At 41.4% G+C, this 6,571-nt stretch overlaps 1 protein-coding gene across 3 annotated transcripts in view; it reads right to left on the reverse strand.

The window, feature by feature from the left end:
• The window catches only part of Smoc1 (SPARC related modular calcium binding 1), a 176,513-nt gene that overhangs the window by 159,134 nt on the left and 10,808 nt on the right, over positions 1 to 6,571 (reverse strand). The gene's annotated exons all lie outside the window — the stretch shown is intronic.

The raw sequence follows: 6,571 nt of genomic DNA on the forward strand, positions 1-6,571 counted from the left end.
GAGAGAGAGAGAGAGAGAGAGAGAGAGAGAGAGAGAGAGAGAGAGAACAATGCACAGAATCCTAGGCATATAACAGATAATCTGCAGGAGTCGGCTGCACTGGTGCACGCCTGTGGTCCTACCTAGCATTTGGTAGGGCTGAGACAGGAAGGGCCCCATAAATTCAAGGCCAGCCTGAACTGCACAGTGAAATGCTGTCTCAAAAAACTGAAATAAACACAAGGATTTTTTTTTGTAGAACTGGAGTTTGAACTCAGTCCCTTGCCCTTGCCAGGGAAGCGCTTATTCCACTGAGCCATCTCCCCGGCTCCAATAAACACAAGGAAATCAAAACTAACTTTATTTTATTTTATTATTTTTTGCAGTACTGAGGATTGAACTCAGGCCCTTGTGCTTGCCAGGCAAGCGCTTATTCTACTGAGCCATCTCCCCAGCCCAACTTTATTTTATCTGTGTAGCGAGATCGTGTAGAGCCTGTACTAAACAAATTAAAAATAATAATAAATAAAGGAAATCAAAATGAAGACTCTTGAAAGAAGCAGTGGGAGTGCCAAACAGCAGAGGAACAAAAGTGAGGGTTACTTGTGACTTCTCAACCACATGTGAGCAAGAATCAACAAGTGACATATTTTAAGTATTGTGAGAAGAAAAAAATATACCAACTAAGAATTCTACATCCTGTCAAATTATCTTCTAAAAGTGAAGGAAAAATGGATTTTGTCAGATGAAAGTGGAGCGGATTTGTCGCCAGTAGCGTTGCCTTACTGAAATGTTGCACTTCTCCAGAGAGAAGGAAAATGATAGAGGTAAGAAACTCAGAGCTACAAAAAGAAAAAAAAGGGCATTAGAGGACAGATAAGTATGTGTAAAACACTTGTGCTTTAATTCCTAATTGATCTAACAGATAATAGTTGGTTCAAAATAACAGCAACAATGCATTCAATGACTACAGCTTATGTATAAGTGAAATCAACCCAGCAACAATACAAGGGACAGGGAAAGAATGAGGAATGCTTTATATACGATGCTGTGCTACCAGTGAAGTGGAAGAGGATAATCCAAGATGAGCTTCGCTTAGCCATAAATGTATATTACAAACTCTAGGGGAAACTATTTTAAAAGTGTAATTGATATGCTAACAGCAAATAGAATCATTGAATGCTCAATTAAAAACACAAAAGAAAAAAAGGCAAAAACAAGAACAAAAGTAATAAACAGAAAACAGGAAGGAAGGAAGGAGGGAGGGAAGGAAGGAAGGAAAGAAAAGGGAAGGGAGAACAAGAGGGAAAGAAGGAGAAAATGAAAAAAGAAGGAGAAAGTAAAAACAACTTTGTGAACAGGGAGAGAAAAGAGTTTAAAAAGGAATGGGAATAGGGGGAAAAAAGAGGAATCAAGATAGATAATGTATAGATACAAATTCCCTATAAGGAATGTAGTTATTACATATACCTACTACCAATGTGTATCAATAAAGTAAAAAAAAAAAAAAAAAAAAAAAAAAAAAAAAAAAAAAGAAAAGAAAGAAAAAGAAAACTGGAACAAATACTGGTTGATATCAAATGAAGTACACTCATCACTTCAGGCATCAATGATCTATCTATATACACCAAGTAAAAGTTTTTAGAGGAAAAAGCAGCAGATGTGGCTGGCGCAAGCCACCTTATCCAGAAATACTCCTTCATGAAACCATGCTACTGAAAGGATTTTGTTTCTGAAAGCAGCCTTGCTGTTATTGGCTTTCCAACCCCAGGCAAGGAAAGGCTCGTTTGGGGCAAGAGGAGAAGGAGGAAGAAGAGGGCGAGAGGCCAGGCACTGCTTCTCCAGCTCCAAGGAATTTTCCTGGCCCAGAGCTGGGAACACACCGCTCAGCCACCAGCCTGACCCTCAAGGCCTGAAGTTACCAAGGAGTACAGCAACTGCAGGCCCTCCTAAAGCCAAACCTGATTCTCTGACTTAGAGAAATAATGAGAAAGTAGCCAAAACTACTAAAGTTTGCTTGTGATGCTGCCCTCAGGAAAACAACTTGTGAGGCCAAGAAAACAGCAAATGAAGAAGACATCGGGAAGGACATGGTACACAGTTGCCAGGAGGAAAAGATGTGGCCTGGGACCTATGGGAGGAGATCACACCAGGGAGTCTCTTCCTCTGCTGATTTCCTTATTGGAGGATCTTCCTGAGCTATACCAGGTTGGGAAAGGGAAGGCATTTGACTTACGGCATACACATGCAAAAGTGAGTTTTCTTTTCACAGGTTATAAATCTCTAATATATTCATGGAATCTTTTAGCTTTAATTCCAATGGGGAAACCAAAGGGAACAAAATCATATAAGCAGCATTTTTTCATAATTTTTTGTTATATCTGGTATTTTTAGGAATAGCTAACATTTCCTGAGCACCCCACCATTACTCCATCCTACCAGTAAGTTCCCAATTTCCCAAAAAGAAAAGTAGTGTCTTCCACTTAGATGGGGAAGGTGAAGCTCAGGGCTTAGGTGATTTGCTCAGGAATACACCACTAGACAACAAGACTATGACCTAATCCCAGGTCAGTCCAGCCCCAAACCACTATACAACACTGATTTCTACATGGGCAAGAAAACAGGCAGGCAGCCAAAAAGCAATGGCTCAGACTTCCACCCTATCGCGCAGCAAGGGTCTGAGAGACACATTACATCCTCAAAGTAGATATTGCTTTACAGAAAGAAGATGTACAGACAGAATCAGCAAGAGATGGGCCTGAGGCTGGAAGCCCAGACTTCCTCTAAGCCTACACCTTGACAAAGAAGGGCATATAGCATCGTATTACTGGGAGAGGACAGGATCGTACCATGGGGCTTTCAGAGCTAGGAGAAGACCAAACGATGGATGCGGTGCATTTCAGTCTCCAGTCAGTCCCTGACTTCAAGTCATAAAACTTCCCAAAGGCTTTCTGAAGAGTGGCAGAGGAAAGGGCGTTCTCAAGACAAGCAAAGCATCCCTACTTCCAGACCCCAGGACAGTACTGACTTTTAAAGGCCCCCAGAAACCTGACCATCAAACATGGCTTCTCTACTGCAGGTCACCAGCTGTTCAGCTTGTGTGTATCTGTGCTGATCTCACTGCTATTAACAAGCACTACAAGTCTGACACTAAGATTTACTTTTACTCCTTCATATTGTGTGGTTGGCTACTTGTCCTCTCTGCCCTACTTCACACTTCCTAACCGAAACTGCCAACATTTGTAGAAACCAGAAACTCTCCCCTTTGAGGGAATGGAGAATGCTATGAAATGCAGTTAGGGTCAGGTGGCAAGGGCGGTGAAGATTCCACAGGTCCTGAGGTTTTGGCCACCCGTCCCAACCACTGGAAATTGCTGAATTGGCCCAAAGCAACTGAGAAACACAATCCTCTATGAAAATGCAAACTATTTCCTGCCCTTGACTGGAATCCTGCCACTTTCTCAAGTGTTCCAGGACATCTCAGAGAGAAAAAGTCATGCGCACAGCAATCAATGGAGGGAGAGGTCTGAGCTCTGGGCCTGGCTCGGCACCCTGGCCACAACAGTCCTCAGTCCCATGCATAACAAGAAGGCATCTGTGAGCATCTTCCCACCCAGGGCCCATGTGATCATGCGCTCCCCATCTGGAGCCTTCCCGAATCATCTGCATATGGGCCACATATTCTGTTCTGAAAGTTTACAAATTCCCTACACGCTTCCTCTTCCCTGTCACTTCCTACTCTCAGCATGGTGCCCCATAACTAGCTTGAAGGCTATTTCTTCTTTGTCTAAGAGATGAAGTACCCAGCCCAACTGCAAGAGGACAGCCTGTCACTGGGCTCTGCCCACCAGTCTCCAGAGGCCTCAGATCCCAAAATGGCTATGTGCTTGTCACCTTGGTGTCCCTCCATCTCACCCAGCAACCACATGGTCAAGAGGAATGAGCAGGATTAACGTGCCTGCTCTTGGGGTGTCCTAACCTCTTCTTACAGGAACAATACCCAGGCTGGAAGAAGAGCCACTTTATCAGTCTCATTTGAACTTACCTTTGTAAAGAACCTGTCTAATTATAATTAACTGGCCAAATTATTCTGTCATTTTAAAATTTATTATCTATTTAAATTAACTTTATTTTAGGACCAGCCAAATAGCTCAGCAGGTTAAAGTACCTACAAGCAGGTGCAGGGGCTGGGGGTTCAATCCTCTACCTACTGTGCCAACCCCACCCCTGGGGCGCCCTGAAAGGGCAATTGAGACTGGGCGTGGTAGCACGCGCCTGTAATCCCAGCTCTTGGAAGGCTGTAAACAGGTGCATCACTATGAGTCTGACTAGTAGTGAGACCCTGAATACTCTGTAGATCCTTCCCTAAAATTTAAAAAAAAAAAATTTAACTTTATTTTTAACTGCTACATAAAAAATAAAAATTGTTGATATTAATAAAGGGATGTGACATTTCAGTATACAAGCACACATGCACACATACATGGTGTAATATTAAACTATATAAATTCAAAATGCAATTTTAAAAATAAATATCCTATCTCTAAATAGCCACATTCTGATACTGGAGGACAAGACTTTGACATATGAAGCTGGGGAGGGCACCGTTCAGCCCACAATCCCTGCCAATGAATCCCTTTCAATTGTAAATCTAGGGACCGGGGAGACAGCTCAATAGAATAAGACCTGCCTTGGCAAGCGCAAGGGCCTGAGTTCAATCCCCGGTTCCACCAAAAAAAAAAAAAAAAAAAAAAAAAAAAAAAAAAAAAATTGTAAATCCAGTTCTGAACATATTTCTTATAATATAAATTCTTAATTGATATAAACATACCAAAGATCACACAAAACCGATCTAGTTTTACTTTCAAAGCCCCCAATTAGCACAGAGAAGGAACCCTCTGCCTTGTGTCTTTATAGCGTCCACCAAAAACCTAGGTGGCTCTCCCTCCAACCAAGAGGTTCCCCCTCCAAGCTCAGCAATCACAAGTACCCTTCCCAATGAGGCCACTGAGAAGGAGCCACTCCATATCCCTACATGGAAACATCAGGGACAGGGAAGGTGAGGACAGTGCCTCACAGAAGTTACCGTCCTCTTCAGGGCAACTTCTTGTAGTAATTGTTTGAAAATCTGTAAATTGATGGGTCCATCCATAGTCTTTAGTGATGGCCAACATCAGATATGTTACATGCTTCACAAAAGAAGTATGTTCACAACACCCATGAAATACACCAGCCAATACATATGAGACCTCTAGCTGGTCAACCCTCTAGATCTACCCACCATTTTACAAGGGACATAAAGGATAGAGGAACATGTTGAAAAACACAATCAAAATGCAGTCTAGTGGGAAACAACTTGTTGTTTTTTTTTTTTTTCTTTAGCATCATTTTAATCATTCAATTTTATTTCCTTTATGGTCATTAAGGTTTTTATCTAAACAATCTGTCAAAAGACACAACATATTAATTCAAGAAATAAGTTATAAAGTAAAAGGGGAGTATAGAGGAAACCCATAGATTAAAAGACAAGGGACAGATCAAACAACAACATAATGTGGATCTATTGGATACCGACTGAAGCAAACAGAAAAATATGTTTAAGAGATAACCAGAGAGGTACAAATGTTAAGTGTTTGATGATAATACATTAGGAAATATTGTTGTCTCATGATACACTTTGGTGGTTAGATTTTTTTCAGTAATCGCTAATCTTTCAGATATGTGGGTGCTCCTTAACTTACAATGCATCCCCATAAACTCATCAGAAGTTGAAAATCTCATAAAACAAAAACTGCACTCATTACACATAACCTACAAAACACCACAGTTCAGTGAACAGTAAATTGAGCATTGCTTCTTTACACTTATGATCAGATGTCTGACACAGCTGTGGGTCACTGTCACTGTCCAGCACCACAAAACAATTACACTGCATAGCCCTACCCCCAGAAAAGATCAGAAGTCAAAGTACAGCTTCCACTCTGTGTGTATCATTTTTGCACACTTGAAAAGTCATAATTCAAGCCATCATAAATTGGGAACATCCATACAGGGATATACTTACAGATGGTAAGATAAAATGCCAGACTTGTTTCAAAATAATCTGAAAAAGTGATTAGGAAAATGGTAGAAGAAACAAAGCTGACCACAACAGTTTGTTGGAAAAGTTGGGTTAAGTTCATTACGCTAGCCCTTTATTTCTGTGTATATTAGAAGTTTTCATGATTAAATAAAAAATGGTTTTCTTTAATGAATGAAAAGGACCCAAAGATAAAAGAAAGTTTAAATTCTTTGCCAAAGCCCTAATGTCATTTCCAGGATAGTATGCTTACTAAATAACACGTTTTTACAAATTTCCCCCAGTAACGGCCTTCACAGAGCACTTGCAGCTGATACATCTTCCTTTGAGATGTCACTAGGAATTTCTGAAACACAAGACACACAGTCTGTCCACAAGGTTGCCTTAACAAATTTAGTTCAAGGGCCAGCCAAACAGCTCCATGGATTGAAGCACCTGCAAGCGGGCACAGGGGCCGGGGGTTCGATCCCTGGGCCAAGCGGGCACAGGGGCCGGGGGTTCGATCCCTGGGCC

The sequence above is a fragment of the Octodon degus genome, unplaced genomic scaffold, assembly GCF_000260255.1.
Source record: "Octodon degus isolate 3935 unplaced genomic scaffold, OctDeg1.0 scaffold00007, whole genome shotgun sequence".
Classification (NCBI taxonomy): Eukaryota; Metazoa; Chordata; class Mammalia; order Rodentia; family Octodontidae; genus Octodon; species Octodon degus.